The sequence below is a fragment of the Oryctolagus cuniculus genome, chromosome 8 (assembly GCF_964237555.1).
Source record: "Oryctolagus cuniculus chromosome 8, mOryCun1.1, whole genome shotgun sequence".
Taxonomy (NCBI): Eukaryota; Metazoa; Chordata; class Mammalia; order Lagomorpha; family Leporidae; genus Oryctolagus; species Oryctolagus cuniculus.
The window spans coordinates 142,382,193-142,404,775 of record NC_091439.1 but is presented as its reverse complement, the minus strand read 5'-3'; the positions used below and the strand labels follow the sequence as shown (position 1 = coordinate 142,404,775).

General features: G+C 41.7%; 1 long non-coding RNA gene across 5 annotated transcripts in view; it reads left to right on the top strand.

Annotated features, from left to right (window-relative positions):
• LOC138843431 (uncharacterized) overlaps positions 1 to 21,973 on the top strand; it is a 37,948-nt gene extending 15,975 nt beyond the window's left edge. For 2 of the 5 annotated variants that reach the window (XR_011378133.1, XR_011378134.1), the window contains exons 2-4: positions 12,531 to 12,711; positions 16,291 to 16,413; positions 21,089 to 21,973. This is a non-coding gene — a long non-coding RNA (uncharacterized lncRNA). The remainder of the gene's footprint in view (positions 1 to 12,530; positions 12,712 to 16,290; positions 16,414 to 21,088) is intronic. The other 3 variants (XR_011378132.1, XR_011378136.1, XR_011378135.1) reach the window with 2 other exon arrangements.
• The last annotated feature ends 610 nt before the right edge of the window (positions 21,974 to 22,583 follow it).

Genomic DNA, 22,583 nt, shown 5'->3' with positions numbered 1-22,583 from the left:
CAGGAAAAGCACCTGGCTCCTGGCTCCTGCCATCGGATCAGCGCGGTGCGCCGGCCGCAGCGTGCCAGCCGCGGCGGCCATTGGAGGGTGAACCAACGGCAAAAGAAGACCTTTCTCTCTGTCTCTCTCTCTCACTGTCCACTCTGCCTGTCAAAAAAAAAAAAAAATTAAGTCAGGCTTATCAAGACAGAAGAATGGTGAGCAGAGCATGAGGAAATCCTTGCTATAAATCAGTGATAGTCCTGGCCCTAGCCAGCTACGCTAGCAGTGGGGCAGGTCTACCATGATATCATGGTCCTCACTATTCCTTTATTTTCTGAAATTGAGAAGATTTCAAGTTAAATTACTCTAGAAGCTGGGGGAACTAATATTCTGTAATTTCAAAGGTCTGGGACAAGTGTCTATGTCTGTTCTACTTCCATACAGGTGATTTCAGTAGAAACAGATGTGAGTTGTAATTATAAATTTTCTGGTAGTATTATTAAAAAAGTGAAAATAAAGAGATAAAGTTATTTAATGCCATTCTCTTCAGCTAAATATATAAAATATATTTCAACTTATTAAAAATTATTGGTGAAGAATTTTACATTCTTTTTTCAACACCAAATCTTTGACTCTGTTGTGAGACTCACACTGACAGCATATCTTGGTTAATGGTAGCTACATTTCAGGCACTGTGTAGCAATAAACTCACTGAACATTGCCACTCTAAATCATCCAAGACAGTTTTTGTCTGAGAGGAAATCCACATTGTATTTTCTTTTAGGATTTTGTAAGGACATTTATATAAGATACATACTTATCATTCTTATTGTTTCAAAACATTTTTATAAGTAGGTGCTCTCATTTTGTGTATATAATTTGCTTCTAGTGTGACTGTACTTTTTTCAAACTTGCTGTTCAGTCTCTAGCATACCACACACCTTTACCTTCTCATGGATAACCCTTACTAGGGTTTCCAGAGAACTTGAGCAAGGAATCATTTCTCAATCTGTAAATCTATATTTATGTATATCTGAGTGAATCTCTACTATAATGTAAATAAATCTATTGATATAAATGTATACATTTATAAGTGTATGTACTTCTCAGCACTCCCAAGGACTAATGAAATGTTATGTTCATTAAGCAGTGAAAGAGTCATTTTATATGATATTTGAGATGGTATCTCAAGGTAGATATGTACAGAAGCAGCAGAAAGTTGCTCCCAGGTGAGAACAGTGGAATTAATCAAGCATGACATCTTAAATGGAAAATAAAGAACATTTTTATGAAGAGTGATGAGAGCAAAATGTTTGAAGTTAAATAAGAGAAATTAAGCATAAACTGAAATCCTTAAAAGAAGCCCCAATTGCTAGTGCATTTAGATTTTATGTTATAAATTCAGGGAATTCTCTTAATATTCTAAGCAAGGGAGAATCATAGTCAAAGCTGTTTGTTAGGGGAATTAAATTTATACCAGTGCAAAATAAATGAGGTTTTCATATTGAAGAGTTCTGAGAAGAAAAATTGTCTTACAGATTAGACATACTATCCAAAGTGTAATAATTAATTTTGCAGTTGATACAATGAAGGAAAACAAACACAAAAATAAAAGCAGAGATGTATATTTTCTGGGATAAACCAGGCCACAGTAAATAAAAGATTCAAATTTGTGATGGTTCAATGTAGTAGAAGTTTGTTTTTCACCCATACAAAATGGACCAGGAATATTCCAGGGAATTAGGTGGGGTGTTGGGCCCACTTTTAAATATTAAATCATCTATACTAATGTCTTTCTAGTAGGCTTCCAAAATCAGTGCAGGGGCTAACTTTCTAATCAGCCAGTACTGAAGAAATGCGTGTGGAAATATTTAATGCCTCAGGTTTGGAACGTTTGTTGGTGTTCCTTGGTTAGAATTTCGTCTAACATCACAACAGTTAATTACAAGGGAGCCTGAGAAATAGGTCTAACTGTATCTCTGAAGAAGAGTAAAAATATTCTGGCAAATGTCTTAAAGTCTTGGCCGCATATATCATGGGGAGAAACTTGGACAATTCCAACTCTACGGATAAGAGGAAAGAAGGAAAACCAGTCAGAGAAACAGTCAGAAAAATCTATAATGAACACTGATTAATTTCTCATTCCATACATTGGGCTTTAAGCACTTTATATTTAAACATCAGTCATTCTCTGAGGGAGCTACACTATTTTTTGTTTTTATTGATGATTTTTAGGGGTGTGAGAGAGGCCCTAAGTCATATAACTAATGTAGTAAGTCATAGACTCTAAGGCTCATGTTAAACATCTGAGAAACCTAGGGGAAAAAACAAAATAGTTCATTTGTCTACTTCATTCTGCTAGTACCACCTGGGTTAGGTGACTTTATGTAGACTTCAGGAAGCTGAAGACTACTCTCACTTCTTTTTTTATTTGAAAGACAGAGTTACATAGAGAGGTAGAGATGGAGAGAGAGGTCGTCCATCTACTGGTTTACTCCCCAGATGGCCGCAACAGCTGAAGTTGCACCAATCCAAAGCCAGGAGCCAGGAGCTTCTTCCAGGTTTCCGACATGGTTTCAGGGACCCAAGCACTTGGGCCATCTTGTACTGCTTTCCCAGGCCATAGCAGAGATCTGGATAGGAAGTGGAGCATCTGGGTCTTGAACTGGCACCCACATGGGATGCTGGTGCTTCAGGTTAGGGCTTTAACTCACTGCCCCACAGTGCCAGCCTCAACTACCCTCACTTCTGGCATCAACTGCAAGTTCAGGAATATCCAGGATTACATTCAGGTTCAATAATATACCAACAAGACTCATAGAACTTACTGAAAGTTGTTATACTCACATTTGTGATCTCTCACATTCCTCTCCCAGTGGAGTGGCAAGCAAACTAATTTCTCCAGAAACCATGTTTGACAATACACACGGTGTGTTGCCAAACAAGGAAGCTCATCTGAGCCTTAAGGTCCAGGATTTTAATTGGACGTTGGCTGTATCACAAAGTTGACCATGCGGTTGATCACAGCCTCTCACTTTTCTGGAGGTCAAGCTGATATCCTACAGCACAAGGCCACCAAGTAAGGAAAACATTCTTATCAGGCAGGAAATTCCAACTACCTAGAAATTACTTTCTTGGAGCTCAAGGCAAAAGAGCTAGACCTCTCCAAAGGTAACTTTCCTTCTTTACTTGACTTTGTTGAACATCAGAAAAGGCAGGCATGAAAGACAAGGGTGGGTCGGAGGTAAATGTAGTCTAGCAAAATGTTATGCTTCATCTTTTTATTGCATGCATCTTTAAAGACTGCTTCTTTTCCTAATTTAAAGGACTACCACATCTTTATTAGGCACCCATATTTCTCACAGTTTTTTCCTCTGTACTCGTTGGAATAGGGCATATAGTGGTTTTTAGCCTTCTTTTTAGCTTCAAAAATTTATTAATTATCTACTGTTTGCCAGGCACTCTTTTAGGTAGGTGCTGGATATTCATTGTCTTAATGGATCTTAAAATCTAGTATGAAAATAAAATATTCATGCCAAGATATGAATAACTACCAACTTGGGTAAATTTGGGGAAATGTGTATTGTGTGGGAGAAACTAGCAAATAAGTTGACTTAGATTTTGGGCTTAGTGTTACTTGAGGAAGTGTCACTTGATGAGATGAACAAAGTGTGAGTTAAAATTAACCATTTAGAGACAGATTGGAGAGTTATAAGCAATTTGGATAAGGAAATAATATTCAGTGAATCATCTTTGGTGTGGGGACATTTGAACAGACCTGAATGAAGTTAGGATTGCAAAATTCTGGTATTCAGTGGAAGCAAGTTTTAGGCAAAGGGGTGGTAAGTTCAGTGGAATTGAGGATTGAGGCAATAGCTTACTTAGACTGTTTGAGAAGTATCAAGGAGACCAGGGCAACTATAAGACAATTATTGAGTGTAAGTGTAACAGAAGGTGAGGTAAAGGAGATGGGAAATGATTTAGAAAAAGAACTTAGAGAAGGACCCAGAAACTAAATAAATAAAGCCTTAAGATTCTCCCCAACAGCCTAAAAAGCCACTGAAGAATTTTTTTAAAGATTTTATTTTATTTATTTGAAAGTCAGAGTTACACAAAGAGGGAAGAGAGGCAGAGGGAGAGATAGAGATCTTGCATCCACTGGTTCATTCCCCAGATGGCCACAACAACCAGAGCTGTGCTGATCTGAAGCCAGGAGCCAGGAGCTTCCTCCAGGTCTCCCACATGCGTGAAGGGGTCCAAGGACTTGGGCCATCTTCTACTGCCTTCCCAGGCCATAGCAGGGGGCTGAAGCAGAAGAGGAACAGCAGGGACTAAAACGATGCCAATATGGGATGCTGGCATTTCAGGCCAGGGCTTTAACCCACTGTGTCACAGTGCTGGCCCCAGGGTTTTGATTTTAACAAGGTCTTACATTTGGCATGACTCTGTCTATCCCCAGCACTAAGATTCTTACACCTACACCTGTCATTTTGCTGCTGTGAACTCTATTCCCGTTCTCACGTCATGGTTGTGGTGGTGCTGCAACTGAGTGTGACAAGTCAAAGTAACTCCTAACGTTTCAAAGATGGTCTTACTGGTGGATCAGAAGCCTTGTTGTCTGTAATGGGGTATTATAACATGTGTTCCTGGTGGTGCTGGCTGTGTTCTTGGATTCTGGATGAAATACTTAAGAAACAGTAGCTCTCTGCCCTGTTTGAGGGAAACTTCCTGCTTTCAGCTTTGTGCTTTTAAAATAAAAATTACTCTAAACCTATTTCTACCCTGTCTGTTCATGTCAGGAAGGTTGGAGAAGAGGCAGCAGAATATATATAAACACTAGTCCATAAGAAACTGTGTGTTGTGGGTAGGAAGAGGATAAAATCAGAACCATGCATGCACTGCTGGGGACTTTCTGCCCATCTGTATGCTAGGGTCTGGCAGATGTATACCACAAAATACCAGCATTGGAATCAGAACACAAGATCTGTCTGTATATTGCTTCTGTTCTGTTAGCCTCAACTGCTTGTTGTCCAGAATAGCAAAATCAGCAGCTGAGGGGCCAGTGCTATGACAGTGGGTTAAGCCACTGTCTGCAGTGCCAGTATCCCATATGTGTGCCAATTTAGTCCTTGATGCTTCACTTTTGATCCAACTTCCTGCTAATATGTCTGGGAAAATAGTGGAAGATAGCCAAGTGCTTCAGCCCGTGGACCTTCATGGGAGACCTGGAAAAAACTTATGGCACCTGCCTTTGGATCAACTGAGCTCAGGTTGTTGTGGCCATTTGGGGAGTGAGCCAGTTGATGGAAGATTCTCTCTCTATCTCTCTCTCTGTCTCTATCTCTCTTCCTGTCTCTGTGATCTCTGCCTTTCAAATAAATAAATTCTTTAAAAAATAGAAAAAAAATCAGCAACGGAAACTGTTTAGCTTCCTGTGAATGCCCTCACATGATACCTCAACAAATTGAAGGTCAACATCAGGAAACTTCTTGCACAGATGTTCCTTTGCCAGAAAGTCTAATTCTTTTTAGAACTTTAAAAATAAAACACAGATCACATTACTTATTAGATAATGCTTTTTTCAAGTTACTCATCTTACAAATAAACTATTCTGTGTCAAAGTTAATGTTATTGGACTGAATGAAGGACATCTGTCACTCAGTTCTCTCTATAGTCCAACTTAGAGGCACTGAGGTAATGGCTATTGCTCCAAACCTCATCTCTCCCTCTAGTTCAGGGAAGGGCTTACCATAGGAACAGAAACAGAACCTGGGGGACATTCAGGAAGGCTTGAGTTTTGGGAAATGGCCTTGGTTCATCTCTGTTCTTGCTATGCACCTGTATAGCTTCAGATTGTTTGGCCTTGGGACCATCAATATCATGTATCTTTCCAATATGAGGTTACTTTTTAAAGAAACAGTAAAAAAAATTTGCATGTGGTTACTAATGGTAACAGAGTTGAGGAGATTGGTTTTGTTTTTGCAGGCAGGCATGCAAAAGGACCTGTAAGAGAAGAAATAGGTCTTTTTTCATTTTGAGGAACCTGCTAGAATATTACTTATTTTTTTACTTTTATTTAATGAATATAAATTTCCAAAGTACGGAATATTGATTACAATGGCTTTTCCCCCCATTAACTTCCCTCCCACCTGCAACCCTCCCCTCTCCCACTCACTCTCCCCTTCCATTCACATCAAGATTCATTTTCAATTATCTTTATATACAGAAGATCAATTTAGCATATATTAAGTAAAGCTTTCAACAGTTTGCACCCACACAGAAACACAAAGTGTAAAATACTGCTTGAGTACTAGTTATAGCATTAAATCACAATGTACAGCACATTAAGGACGGAGACTAGTTTTACCATTAATTCTCATAGAACAACACATTAAGGACAGAGATCCTACATGGGGAGTAAGTGCACAGTGACTCCCATTGTTGATTTACCAGTTGATACTCTTATTTATGATGTCAGTAATCACCCGAGGCTCTTGTCATGAGCTGCCAAGGCCATGGAAGCCTCTTGAGTTCACAAACTCTGACCTTATTTAGATAAGGCCATAATCAAAGTGGAAATTCTCTCCTCTCTTCAGAGAAAGGTACCTCCTTCTTTAATGGTTCCTTCTTTCCACTGGTATCTCCCTCAAAGATATCTTTCATTTAGGTTATCTTTTTGCTGCAATGACTTGGCTTTCCATGCCTGAAATGCTCTCATGGGCTTTTTAGCCTGATCCAAATGCCTTGAGGGCTGATTCTGAGGCCAGAGTGCTGTTTAGGGCATTTGTGAGTCTATGAATCTGCTGTGTGTCCAGTTCCCATGTTGAGGGATCCATCTCTCTCTCTCTTTTTTTTGACAGGCAGAGTGGACAGTGAGAGAGAGAGACAGAGAGAAAGATCTTCCTTTTGCCTTGGTTCACTTTTTCAATGGCTGCCATGGCTGGCGCACTGCAGCCGGTGCACCACGCTGATCCGATGGCAGGAGCCAGGTGCTTCTCCTGGTCTCCCATGGGGTGCAGGGCCCAAGCACTTGTACCACCCTCCAGTGCACTCCCTGACCATAGCAGAGAGCTGGCCTGGAAGAGGGGCAACTGGGTCAGAATCCGGCACCCTGACCAGGACGAGAACCCAGTGTGCCAGTGCTGCTAGGTGGAGGATTAGCCTAGTGAGCCGCGGCACCAGTCGAGGGATCCATCTCTTTTAATTCTACTCTTAATGGAATGGCAGAAGCCACTTGTCCACTCAGCTTTGTGCTGCAACTTCCAAGTTAATTCAACTGAGGACACTTGGAGGAATCCTTTCCATTTCAGGCACTATTGTATTTGCAATAAACCCACAATGTATAGGTATGTGGATCTAAATTTTGTCTGACTCAGTTTATTAATGCCACTAACTTACATAATGTTCCCTTTCTAACATGGAAACACGAGATTCTGGCAGAAGCAGAATGGAATGCGTTCACATCTTTATCCCTGTTCCACAGGTGAAAGACTACAGAAACCTCTTTGTCTCTTCTCTTCTGATGTTCTCTTTATATCACATCTCTTATTAGAAAGGTCTTCCTTATGAATATTTAACACTGAAGATAAGGTTCCAGTATTTAGCATAAATTTAACTTTGTCTCTAACTAGATTACCTGGAGACCCTCATGGGAGATGAAGATGTGGTCAAGGACTAACTGGAGAATCTCATTGTGTCGTCATCTGTTTTAAGCCAAATGAAATTGGCATGACTCAGTTCTTTCTGATTCTTTACCTCTTTGTAGATATTTCAAGCATTTTGTTTCCACTGTTTTTCTTGTTTGCAATAACCATACTGATAAGCCCAAGTATTGTTGATGTCCTTTTTATGCCATTAGTGAAGGATATAGTTATTCATACATAGCATCTCTTCCTCTCCCCCAGTTATTTCCAGCAGAGTGGGGAGTCATGGCTCACAGAATTTTGTGATCTTTGTATCTTTTTGTCTTCTTTCCTCAGAACTCCTTAGTTGTTAAACACTGAATAGTATCTTGAATGAGTAAGGTTAGTATCAGGGCATATCATCAATTATTGAAGCTATCTCCAGATGTGTGGGGCACTCTGAGATATGAAGTACATATTTAGGACCACTTCCCTGGGGCCATATTTTTGGTACAATGTAAAGCTGTTGCAATGCCAGCATCCTAGATGGCAGTGCTGGTTCATGTCCTGGCTGTTTTAGTTCTTTCCTAGCTCCCTGTTAATGTGACTGGGAAAGCCGTGGTAAAAGGCCCAAGTATTAGGCTACTGACACTCATGTAGGAGACCTCAATTTAGTTTTGGGCTCCTGGTTTTGGCCTGGTTCAACTTTGGCCATTGTGGTCTGATAGTGCATCAGTTGATAGGAGATATTTCTCTCTCTTTCCCTCTTTCAGTCACTCTGCCTTTGAAATCAATAAATAAATCTCTAAAAACAACCACTGCACTGCTCAGGCCTCAGACCTCTACTTTTCAGATTTTCTGAGGCAGTCCTGCCACCTCTGCAAAAGGTGATGTGGTTTCTCCAGGGCCCTGCTGGACCTCTCTCAGATAAAGCAGTTGTTGGGAGGGTGATTAGTAGCCACATTGCCTTCAATAGGAGACTCCAAAATGTCCTAATTTCTCTTGTCCCTCAGGATCTTGTGGATCTTGTTTAGGGCAGATCCCTGGCAGATCCTCTTCACTGAGTCTCCTAACTCTTTACCCTAGCTTGTATTTATCATCTCCAGCAGAAAAGCCAACTTCTCCACAGGGAGGTGAGCAGGCACCAGAATTTGAATATTTATGCAAGTTGGACTGTGCATAGAGAAAATCCTTAGGTTTATAAATTTCTCTGACTCAATTCTGTGCCCTGTGATGTGTGCCTTTCTTTTTAAAAAAATTTATTTAACTTACATGAGTTTCATGTATTTCAGATACACAGATATAGGAAAGTTATGATACTTTCCACCCTACTCTCCCTCCTGCCCATACTCCAGACTTTCTTCCTCTTCCCTCTCCCATTCCCACTCTTAATTTTTTTTACAAAAATATATTTTCAATTTATTTAATCATCATAAAGTTAACTCTACACTAAGTAAAACTGTTCAACAAATAGCATGAAGAAAAAAAAACAATTGCTGTTCCTCAATAGAAGAGACATGGACTATAAGGAATGATTGAATCTCAAAATGTCCATTTCACTCCACTACATTATTTTAGGTATTCTGTGAGTTATTTCAGATCAAGATAAGCATATGGTATCTGTCTTTTTGGACTGGCTTGTTTCACCAACTATAATGGTTTCTAGTTGCATCTATTTTGTAGCAAAAGACAGGATTTCTTTTTTTTTTTTACAGCTGAGTGTATATATATATATATACACACACACACTATAATTTCTTTATCCAGCTAACATTTGATGGACATCTGGGTTTATTCCATATCTTAGCTATTGTGAACTGCAATGAATATGAGTGGACCAATAACTGTTTCATATGCTGATTTGTTTTGGTTTGGGTAAATTCCCAGGAGGATGGCTGGATCACATGGTAGGTCTATATTCAGATTTCTGAAATATCTCTATACTGTATTCCATAGGGGCTGCACCAGTTTACATTCCCACCAACAGTGGATGAGGGTACTTTTCTCCTACATCCTTGCCAGCATTTATATTTTGTTGATTTCTTTATGGCAGCCATTCTAACTGGGATGAAGCGAAACCTCACTGGGATTTTGATTTGCACTTCCCTGATGGCTAGTGATCCTGAGCATTTTCTCAAGCGTCAATTTGAATTTCCTCTGTTGAAAATGTGTGTTCAATTCCTTTACCCATTCCTTAACTGGATTGCTGATTTTGTTGTTGAATTTCTTGAACAGTGTGTGCCTTTTAATTATGTAAATCAGCTCTGGATAAGGGGTCATGAGCATCAGAAGGTCTCCTCTTATCACCAGGCCCCTGCCTTTGCAGGGCCATTCTAGTCTTGTTGCTGATTCTTGATCTAGTGGAGCTCTGTGTGAGAGAATGGTAAAAGATTTGGGGCTGTTGAGGAGACAAGCTCACAGAAGAGTGACAAACCCACTGGGGTTAGAGATTTTGGGCTCCTGATGCCCTGCTCTAGCAAGGGTATATTCTGGTCCTGGGGCCTCTCAGGGCTGACCAGCTGACTCAGTGATGGGGTTAAGGCTGAAGTTGTGAGCGGGGCCTATCCTCATGTGCCCTTTTCATTACTTCCTAGCCTGGAGGAGCAATTCTTCCTCACCCACAAAACTTGTAGTATGAGGAAATATTTTCAAGTCTAAAGTTCAACATTTTCAGTCTATAAATTTTCCATTTTCTCCCCTGCACTCGCATGGGAGACTGGGAGGAAGCACCTGGCTACTGGCTTCAGATCAGAAGTTCTGGACATAGTAGCGATTTGGGGGGTGAATCAACAGAAGAAAGACCTTTCTCTCTGTCTCTCCTTCTCACTGTCTATAACTCTATCTGCCAAATAAATACAAAAAATAATTTCCATTTTCTGTGCAATCCCTCATTCTGACAGTCCACTGAACATGATGGGATTTGCTCCCAACTTCTAGGCATTTTATAGTGTAAGTCCAGTTATAATGTGGTGTTCAAATGTGGATCATCATTTCATATTTCCTAATGAATGCTGCAGTCAGGATGTGCTACAAGAAAGATCATCTGCTTCTAGATCAATGAGGTGTAACCAAAGGCCTTCAAACTCTGGGAGGTTGCAGCCCTGTCTACTCTCTCCGGCATGAGACTTGCCTCAATGCATTCTATAATTCTTTCTCAGAGTTTTTAACATCTCAAAGGCATTTCAAAAGATTTTTTTGATAGGCAGCATGACAGAGAGAGAGAGAGAGAGAGAAAGAGAGAGAGAGAGAGAGAGATCTTCCGCCTGTTGATTCAATACCCAAGTCACCACAACAGCTGGGATTGAGTCATGCAGAAGTCATGAAACTAGAGCCTCACATAGGTCTTCTACTTGAATGACAGAGACTCAAGTACCTGAGATATAATCCATTACTTCCTGGGCACATTCACTGGAACCTGGAATGTAGCCAGGATTTGAATGACACTCTAATATGAGGTGTGTGTGCCATAATCAGCACCTTAATCTGCTGTACCATAATACCTGCTCCCTGATCTTTTAACAGGTACACAGATACATCAAAATTTTGCCAAAATAAAACTATAAATCTTGCTGACCTGAAGCTAGGTCATATAAATATGACTACTTTCACATATTTGGTTATCCCAGTCTCTGTAATTTAAAAATAAAGATCCAATTGGGCACTTGTACTTGGCTTTCAGTAGGCAGGAACTGACAAAGGTTGAAGTCAGAAATAAGCTCTGAGATAGAACAACTCAAGAGGACAGCCTCCCTATGAGTTTGCCTTATTGAAAAGAGGAAGAGGGTGGTTTCTCATTCCTCATGGGGTTCGAGAAGATGAATGTCTCCATAAGGACTTTTTTCTGAATCCACTGTTTGGGAAAATGACAAACCAGATACACAAAATGCAATCACAAAAATTGGGCAACTTAAGTAGAGACAGAATAATGATGGAGGTCAAAAATTTAGAGCTGGGTTATGAGAAAGTCAAAGTTTACCATGGCCCATTAAGGTGTACTGGGAAAGGAACAGAGGGAAAGAGTTTCATCTAGCCTGAAATCCAGTCTGATCAAAAAAGAAAGAAGGAAAAAGTGCCAGACATCCCTGAAAACTTCCCAAACCACAGGCAGTAACAAGGATCTTGATGTCTTGGAGGGAGTCAAACCATTGATTTGTCATGGGCTAAATCTGCCAAAGGGATGCTAACCTACTTGTGCCGTACATCTCAGATTGGCTAGTCAAACTTCATGCTAGAGCATTGCTTGATCTAGGTGGTGGGGGTCTTCAGATTCCAGAAGCCAGGCATTATGTGGACATTTCTAGACCACTTATAGCCACACAATGAGGGTCAGTGGCACTTATTTCTACCAAGATATCATACAAGCAAATATACTCAGTGCAGCCACTGAGCATCTTGAGGGGCAAGGAGGACCAGTGGCAACATTTCCAAGGCTGGAGCCACCTCAGTGAGGCCAGAACCTCAAATTACAGTAGAATAAATGAGCTAGGCTAGCCTCTCTGCCACTGTCCTCTGCACTGTTCATGAGAAAATGGGGAGTTAGAAGACCAGGAACTCTGAAGGGTGAGGTTCAACTGGGCCACAAAATGTTACCCAGTCAAAATTTTGGTCTCATTTTCCAGTGTGTTCTAAGGAATGCACCAAAAATTGTGAAGTAAAGGAAGATGTTGCAAATAAGATAACCCGATCTGAACCAGGAGCCAGGAGCCTCTTCTAGGTCTCCCATTTGGGTGCAGGGGCCCAAGGACTTGGGCCACCTCCTCTGCTTTCCCATACCATAGCATAGAGCTGGATACGAAGTGGAACAGTCAGCACTAGAACTGGTGCCCATATGGGATGCCAATGCTCCAGGCCAGGGTGTTAACCCACTGCACCACAGTGCTGGCCCCAGTACTTTTTGATCCATCTACTCAGACTTTTCTTCTTCAGTAGGATGTGGGCCATTCCAAGGTGGTTGCTGGATTCATGTCTTCCTGCAATGTGACTGAAAAGCTGAAGACAAATTTGGAGATCATCAGGTCTAAACATTGAAGAGTCAGAATAAAAATTTTTGATCTGCCCAGAGTATCAGCCAGTGAAAGCACCCTGGTGTTATCTACTCTTCTGTATTGTAAGTTTGCAGGGGAACCTGAAACCTCAGAATTAGTGTAGCTTTGCTTTAAGATAGAGTATCAACTCCAGCCAAGGCACTGTGTGGCAAAATCCCAAATTCCGTTTTTTTGTCCACTAGATGAATTCTTATGCTGATGGAAATAATAATAAAGAAGCCAGTATCTCATTAAGAATGCTATACCTTTGGTTGTACCTGGCTAGAGGGCCAAGTTCTAGAAGTTCCTGGCAGACATGGGCAGCTGCAATTGGCTGGAAATGGCCTGCCTGGAAGTTTTTTTCTCTACTTGCTGTCAGTAAAGATTAAGCTACCCCGTGCAATGCCATAATCTCATATGGGCATCTGGTTCACATCCCAAACTATTCCACATCTGATGCAGCTCCCTGCTAATTTGCTCAGGAAAGCTGTAGAAGATGGCCTAAGTACTTACGCCTTTGCACCCATGGGGGAAATGTGGATGAAGCTCTGGCTCCTGACTGCAGCCTGACTCAGCCCTGAATATTGCAGCCATTTGGGGAGTGAAATACTAGATGGAAAATCTCTCTCTCCTCCCGCCTCTTCACCTCTCTCTCTCTTTCCATCTCTCTGTAACTATGCCTTCAACACAAATGAATTGATACACACAGAGAGGTACTCCATTCATGGGTCCAATTCACAGATGGCTCCAATGGCTGGTGTAGGCGGGGCCAGGCCACAATCAGGAAGCAGGAGGTTCCTTCAGGTCTCCCGCATGGGTGCAGGGGTGCAAGCACTTGGGCCATCCTCTGCTACTTTCTCAGGCATATTACCAGGGAGCTGGATCAAAACTAAAGCAGCCAGGACCAAAACCAGGGCCCATATAGGATTCCAGCATTGCAGGTGGCTGTTGAAGGCACTATGCCACAATACTGGTGCTAATAAAATAAATATTTATAATGAAAAAACAACAGTCTATACTCATCCTTCTCATGAATGAATGAATGAATATATGAATTTCATATTTTATGAATTTCCTTAGGCAATGATTATGTTGTATATTTTATGCATGTGTGTGCATAGATTTAATATAGTAACATTTTACATCACATTGTGAAAAATCATATATGTAATGAACATTGCAGAACCTGTACAAGTAAAATTCATAAGTCTGAGGTGCTTCACCATAGAAAATAAAGAAAGGGCATGAATACAGATTTGTATATAAATTTGTACCTAAATAAACACATACATTCTTGTGAAATAAATTATATGAATATGGACCAATTAATGTATCTTCCAAATATAAGAATAGAAAGAAAATATACTCAAATCTACAAAATGCTTGACCACTATACAAAAAAAACCCCAAAACCTAGTATGAACAAACCAAATCTGAAACAAACATGTTTGTTTGGAGAGGGGCCAGAGAAGCCTCTCGTTCTCTGCTCAGAGCCACATTTCCAGAGAAAAGGAGCCTTTGCTGCCTATTGCAGGTGACTTATGACTGAGAGAAACCACTAGAGCCTGGCCTTTAACCAGGCCTACTACAGATACAAAATTCCCAGTGAGATACTGGCATCCTTTATATAGAGTTGCTCCAGGATAAGAACTCATGTTTTAAATAATAAGATTTGGAGTGTGCCTTGGCAATGCTGAGAGTAGGGTTCAGGCTCTGCCTTGAGGAGAACTATAGCCAACTCTGGGATCTCAGACAGCCCTGAGAACAGTAAGAAAATACAGAAAGGAAGAGAGCTTCAGAATGGGGGGAAATGTTGCCAGGGTTTAAAGCAGCACCTATGGCCTTCTGAAAATATCCTAAAGCCAGACTAAGGAACCCTGACTCTGGGACTTCACATTCTTGGTCTGATAATTTCTATCCATGTCCACAAGGAGGCAGACATTTCTCTTTTGGTGGTCTGTTGTCTGCTCATTATCTAGACTCCACAAAGCTGGGGATCAAGCATCCTTGAGGGCTCATTTTTTCAGGTGCCTTGCAGGTGGAGAATAGATCAGATATCTTTGTGTTTAGCAAGACTTGTGATGGAGCAACAATTGGTCAAAATTAGAGTATTAGCCCCACCCCCATTTCAAGGCAGTTGGATGAGGAGTATATTTAATGAGAGATCCCGTATTTCTGATCATGCATTTCATTCCTGTGTTTGAGGTGTAGTGTGAGGATGTTTCTGTGATGTTTAAAGCAAAGGACATGCTGCAATGCATGCTCAAGGCAGAGGACTCAAGCCCATCTGAGCACTTGGGCTTTTAGCCCTAGGAAGATTTCAGACAATATTCAGGAGTTTAGCAATAGTGAGTGATCTTTATGTGGTTTTCTTGGGTAATTAAACTCACAAATAATCAATTGTAAATTAAGAAGTAACAATGACACACATCTGTAGGTATATGTTTGTTAAAATGTATAAATAAAGATAACAAATGTACACACTACAATGAAAATACCTGGAGAGTCTATGAAATGCATGTTTATTCAAACATATTTCTCACTAGATGATTCACCATAACATGGAAGACACTCATAAGTTCACTCCATTATGTATGGATAGACTTACACATATACTGATATATCTTACTTTCAAGTGAATTATATAGACATGAATAATTATTAAATCTCCCAAACAGGAGTATATAAACACATGTATATATAACTCTACAGCATATGCATATAAATATTATCAGTAAAAATGCAACACCTGACACAAATACAGTGGTTCATTCAGACAGGAGGTGCTGAGGTTCTAATGGAAAGCTTACCCTCTTCTGAAAACTTCCAGTGGAAAAATGACCAGAGTCTTGTTGCTGTCTGTTTCAGTCTTTAAGAACTAACAGTAGGCTCAAGTCCTGGCACAGCGCTAGGCACAAAGTAATACCTTTCCAATGCTAGTCCCCAGAATCAAAAACATACATTTTTAAAACACTGTTTTTTATGTGTATTTATTTTTCATCTACTTGAAAGAGAGAGAAAGCGAGCGAGTGAGTGAGGAAGAGAGAGAGATCGTCCATCTGCTAGTTCACTCTACAAAACTTGCAACACCTGGGGGTAGACAAGTCCAAAATCAAACCCAGGGATGGGGCTGGTGCTGTGGCACAGTGGGTTAATGCCCTGGCCTGAAGCCCTGGCATCTTGTGTGGGCACCAGTTCAAGACCCAGCTGCTCCTCTTCCAATTCAGCTCTCTGCTATGGCCTGGGAAAGCTGTGGAGGATGGCCCAAGTCCTTGGGTCCCTGCACCCAAGTGGGAGACCCGGAAGAAGCTCCTGGCTCCTGGCTCCTGGCTTTAGATCAGCACAGCTCTGTCCATTGCGGCCATCTGGGGAATGGACCAGGAGATGCAAGACCTCTCTCTCTCACTCTCACTCTCTGCCTCTCCTCTCTCTGTGTAACTCTGACTTTCAAATAAATAAATATTTTTTAAAAAGCCAGGGATTCCATTTGGGTCTTCTAGGTGGGCAGCAGGGGTCCAATCACTTAGGTCCATTATCCGGTGTCCTCCCAGGCATGTCAGTAGGAAGCTGGGTAAGAAGCAGATTGGCTGGTACTCAAAGTGGCACTCCAATACGGGATGCTGGCATCCTAACCATTGTCTTTTTTTCTTATTGTTGTTAAGGTGGCAAAGGATGATGAAACAGTGTTCAGCATTCTGCAGATTATATGGTCTAAACACAGCATGGACATCAGTGGGTGCAGCTTCCCTCATCTCTACAGCCATGTGTTCACAGTAACAAATAAGGTACAGTCAGAAGATAGGCCTGGAACCCTAAGACTGCTGTAGAAAAGGATGGTCATAACCTGACTTCCTGTGGTCTCTCCAGGAGGTGAGACCTCCTGTTCTCTTCTCTGGAGCCTCCAAATACCAGTTGTCATTTTTTTTTTGTATCTTAATGTATTTATCTGTTAAATGGATAGAAGAAAATTCAATTCAATGTGACTTCACTAGTCATTCAAAAATTTTCACATTATCCCACTTTTTTTTTGTTATGTACTAACCACATGACCAAAAGTAAGGAAACGATATTTGCCATAAACTTCACGAATTTTAAAAATTTTGAGAATGAAGGGTATCCATTTTGCTTAATAGTTAAGATACTTCCATCCTAACCATAGTGACTGGGTTTGATATACCTGACTTCAGTTTCCTGCTAATGCACACCCAGGGAGGCAGCCATTATGGATTAAGTAATTGGGTTCTGGGCATCAATGTGTGTTCCAGGTTCCCAGCTTTGGTATTGGCTCAGTCCTAATGATTGCAGACATTTGGGGATTGATCTAGTGAATGGGAGCTCTTTTTCTCTCTGTGTAATTGTCTCTTTCTGTCACTCAAATAAGTTTAAACTATATTATAATTGTAATAAACACTAATTACCAAGGGGCAAACAGGTTTGCTGGAAACAGGAAGGAAAGTTAAATTATTTTAAGAATTTATCAAAATGTTCCATTAAATCCTAAATAAAACTTTTACTGATTTAAAACTTGAACACAAACACATGATTCCTTCTTGTTGCCTACTCTAACCCCTCTTTTCTCCTCCATCAATGCTACGCGGCCCTCTTCCAGCACTTTTACCACTGTGTTTATTGAGCCCGCTGAGGAAGGTGCTGCCTCCACAGGGCACTGAATTTCTCTCACTCAGCTGTCTCCTGTGCTCACAGCACACAGCCCACTACAGTCACTGCCACAGTTAATAGAGGATGATTTCCTCACCAAGACGATGGGATAGAAAAGAAAAATGCCAGTCTCTCATGTTCCTTTTCTGCAAAAACATTCTTAATGGAGAATGAAGTGTTAGTGAAAGTGTGGGGAACGTTGGCCGGCACCACAGCTCACTTGGCTAATCCTCCGCCTGTGGCACCAGCAGCCCAGGTTCTAGTCCCGGTTGGGGCACCAGATTCTGTCCCAGTTGCTCCTCTTCCAGTCCAGCTCTCTGCTGTGACCCAGGAGTGCAGTGGAGGATGGCCCAAGTGCTGGGGCCCTGCACCTGTATGGGAGACCAGGAGGAAGCACCTGGCTCCTGGCTTCAGATTGGCGCGTTACGCTGGCCGCAGCACGCCGGCCCTAGTGGCCATTTGGGGGGTGAACCAATGGAAAAGGAAGACCTTTCTCTCTGTCTCTTTCTGTCTCACTGTCTAACTCTGCCTGTCAAAAAAAAGAAAAAAGTGGGGAACGTTATACATACTTGATTCTTTTCTGCACTGCTATATACATTTACCAGAGTCTTAGTGAAGTAAAATTGGAATTAACATTTCCTGGGTGTACTTGAAAGTCTTCAGCCAAGATAAGGAAACTGTCCATTTACTGACAAATGGAAGTCCCATTCATAAGACACTGCAATTGCATTGTTATGAACTCACCAGAGTCCTCTAGGGTTTCCTGTGTTCTCATGAAAAGACATTCTGATAACTACACAGAAAAGATTGGGGGAAGAGAAAAGAGACATGGGCTTGCAGTGTTTCTCAATACTCCTAGACACACCAGTCGTGGATTGCCCAGCATCCTCCTGGGAGTGACCTGTTACCAACTATGCCCACATGCAATCTCAGAGTGACATAAGACCATAGGCAGAGTCATATTTTTAGAGTAAGGCACAAGAGGACTTAGATACAGCATCTCACAAGAAAAATAAAACTACACTCATTCATAATTACGATAAAGGCAAATGATATTAACTTTACCATCTTTAACATTTATATATTCAGTTGGTAGTGCACACATAAGCACATTGTTGTGCAATGAATCTCTAGTATATTTTCTTGTCATTGAACAATAAATCCTTCCTGACATCCATAACCACATTTCTGCTTTCTAACATTTTGACTGCTTTAAATATTTTATTTGGGTGGAGTCTTACAATATTTTTCTTTGCTTGGCTTATTTACTTATTTCAATGTCTTAAAAGTTCATCCATGTCAAGGAATTTCTTCTTTCCTATGGCTGCAATAAATCCCACTGTGTGCATGTTTTCTTCACAAGTTTATCATTAGAGGGACATTTCTTCCAAATCTAGGTTGTAGTGAATTATTCTATGATGAGTAATAGTCAGTGTAAAGATTGACACATCAGAAGGGGAATCAGATAGCAATGGAATAACTAGAAAGAGATGTCAAATCATAATTTCCAAGAAAAGATAGAACTACCAGACAGAAAATCAGTAAGGAATAGTGTTGGCATTGCCTAAAATCTCCATTACAATATGGCACCTGGCAGATGTTCGAGGGGCGTGTCTGCAGCTGCTGATCAGACCACCGGCAGGGATAGGTCTGCTTTAGTTCTGGACATGTGGACAGTGCGTGATACCTACACTTTGCTTAAGATGCCCCTGTGCATGGTCCACCCATGCCTGCATGACCTTTTCGCTGATTGGCTCCCCTACTGCCCATGTCTTTTGTAAGCTTTATAAGCATGCATACTTCTTCAATAAAGTGGTTCCTGCTTCCACAGAACTCACGGGTGCTTGTGGTGTGTTCATCACCCGTTGACCTTACCCCTCCCATTTGCCTTGTTGGGGTGTGCTTGCGCTGCCCCTGCTGGTCAGGGGCTAGCATCGGGCTTGAGACCCCAACAAGTGGTGCCCAATGTGGGGCACGATGGACTCGAAAGAGCCCTGAAGAAGGACTGACTCCGGCTTAAGTGAAAGTACTGGCGGACATGGCTAAGCAAGGCTCTCGAGGTAAGGTATCCCTGAAAGGATGGGGCAATATCATGCTAAATTTGAGGACCCAGTGCCTAAGGCACTGAGATACATACTAAAGACTCAAGGCTTATAGCCACACAAAAAATTTTGCACACCTAAGCTGGTTGATATGAAACAGATGGGCTGGGTGGCCTTTAATGAGGAACGTCAGAAGGCTCATAAATCCCCAGAGGCAGTTAAAACTCAGGTAGAGCCTTCAGGTGTGGTGGCAACCCCTAAAGGCCTAGTGCTGTCTCAACCCACCATGCCTCCAATTACAGAGGGGACATTTGGCCTAGTACCACCCCTGTGGTCACCCCTTTAAGGGTATTCCCCTCCCTTGGATCACCCACTGCCATCTTGTAAACAGTGTGCTTACCCAACCCCACAGCCTTCGCAGCAGTGTGCCTACCCAACCCCACAGCCTGCGCAGTCTTCCCTGTAAATGGGGGACCACAGCCTTTCTCTGCACTCTCTTCCAGTCAATGTGGCCTGCTGCACCCACGCAGGCATGGCCATAACATAGGGTCAGATATTTAAAGGCAGCCAAGGAGATTTCTGAGAATGGCACAATTCTGTGAACTTTGGACTCCAAAATTTGGATCCCAAGCTTTCGCATGTAGCTTTAAAGATGCCCTAATGCAGTCTCCGTACTGAAAAGGGTAGCTGCAAAGTTGTTCCAGAGAACTAAGGAGCTTCTAAATAAAAGCTCCGGTATTGGGAATTACTGATGACAGGATTCTATGGAATTTGGATTCCAAAATTTGTATTTCAAACTTTTGTGTATAGCTTTAAAGAGGCCCTGATGTAGACTTTGTACTGAAAAGGGTAACTACAAAAGTTGTTATGGAGTCCAGGATTTGTATTCTAAGCCTTGTGTTTGCTTAAAAGCCTCTGAAACAGACACTGTGTTGGACAGGGGAGCTGCAAAGGTGTTCCAAGGAATCAAGGAGTTTTTAACAAAAATTCCAACATTAGAAATTCCTGAGCAAGCCATTCATAAGAAGATCCTCTTCAGATCAGTTTCAGCTTAAATAAAAGGGACCTTACCAGGTGCTAGAGAACACGACTACCTCCGTGAAATTTGGATTAAACTTCTACCTCTTAAGTCCTCACAGGTGAATACGAAAGACATGCCTGACTGTTCCTTTAAGCCAATCAGAAACATTAAGTCGAGATGTGTTCCCTGTCCTAAGCAATGGGCTCCTACACTGATAACCAGCCCTTCTCTGTGCTGCTATAGCTAACTTATCTGATGAAAGTTTGCACGTGTCTTGAAGGTTTCATGTTTTATTGGATTTGCCTGTCTTTAATGTTTGAGTGATTACCTTAAATCTGATCAGATCTAGCCCACAGCCTTGGTTAAAATGCTCAGGTTAAACATATCAAAAAACAAAATAAGATTATAAAAAAAACTTATAAAACAAAAAGGGGGAATCATACCCCCACAAGACCAGCTACTAATGGCCATGCTCATATTTTAAATTTTCCAAAACATCAGCCCTTGTCAGCCTTTCACAAACATTGGTCCCTCCAAGTATCCTACCCTTCAGTTAGGGTAAAATGGAAGGACCCACTGACAGGATGCTGGCAAGGACCAGACCCACTGATAAGTGTTAGTAAAGGATTTGGATGTGTCTTCCCTCAGGGGAATTCTAATCCCATATGGGTACCCTGCCAAAGAAGGTCACCCAGGAGGACCCCCTCCTGAGGAGTGATTTTTCTTTTTCTCTTACAGGGATGAAAAGACCGTATTGGACTCTCTGCCTCATTGTGACTGGATCATCATGGTACATCAGGAGTGCTGCTTTTATGCTAATTGCTCCAGCATCATTAAGGACAAGATAAAGACCCTCCAAGAAGACCTTGAAGCTCTAGTTACCTGTGGTCGGGGCTTGGGGATGGCTTCCTTATCTCCTCTCCCTTGTGGGCCCCTTGGTCTCCATTGTCCTTGTAAATTTGTCCAAGATTGCATCACTGCAGTCCAGTTAATGGTGGTCAGACAACAATATGCCACTCTTTAAGAACCGGGTTATACTGCTCTTCAAGCACCAGATTGGAAACCCTATACATTTGCCCATGGCTGCTGCCAAGATGTAGAGGTATAATACATCATACTCTGAGTTGCTGAGGTGGTAGCCAATGATGGGTAAGATCCCCTTGGGGCAGCCCTTAATAGCTGGAGAAGTAGTCAAAGACAGGTAAGATCCCCAGAGGGGGACAACCTAAGGTAGACATGCTCCCTAAAAGGCTGATACCAATCAGAGGGGAAAACCTAAGACAGGCACCCTATCCACTCAGTTCCTCTTCCTCTCTTTAATATAAAACAAAAAGGGGGAAATCTTGGGCATTGCTTAAAATCTCCATTACAATATGGCACCTGGCAGATGTTCGAGGGGCGTGTCTGCAGCTGCTGATCAGACCACCGGCAGGGATAGGTCTGCTTTAGTTCTGGACATGTGGACAGTGCGTGATACCTACACTTTGCTTAAGATGCCCCTGTGCATGGTCCACCCATGCCTGCATGACCTTTTCGCTGATTGGCTCCCCTACTGCCCATGTCTTTTGTAAGCTTTATAAGCATGCATACTTCTTCAATAAAGTGGTTCCTGCTTCCACAGAACTCACGGGTGCTTGTGGTGTGTTCATCACCTGTCGACCTTACCCCTCCCATTTGCCTTCCATTGGGGTGTGCTTGCGCTGCCCCTGCTGGTCAGGGGTTAGCATTGGGTTTGAGACCCTGACAGAATAGTCTATTTGAACAACAGTGTAGATCAACTTTTTGAGCAGTCATATAAGGAGCCTTCTACCTGACAGCATCAGAACACATACACTTTTAAAAAAAAGTTTATTTAGTTATTTGAAAGACAGAGTTGCAGAGAAAGAGAGTAAGAGATAAATTGATAGATCTTCCATCTGCTGGTTCACTCACCTAAAGGCCACAACAGTCAGGAATGAGTCAGGCGAAAGCCAGGAGCTAGGCGCTTGTTCCAGGTCTCTGACAAGGATTCAGAGGCCAAGGAATTGAGGCACCTTCTGCTTTCCCATGCACATTAGCAATGAGCTGGAACAGAAGTATCAGTGGCTTAATCTACTATAACACAACACCCATCCCAGATCACATGTTCTTAACCATTCTTCAGGTGGGATCACCTGTAGTTCAGAAAATTCAGTTTCAAATAGTTTTAGAAACTTGGAATTGTACCAAGCACATTCCCTAAGTGTAATGGAAT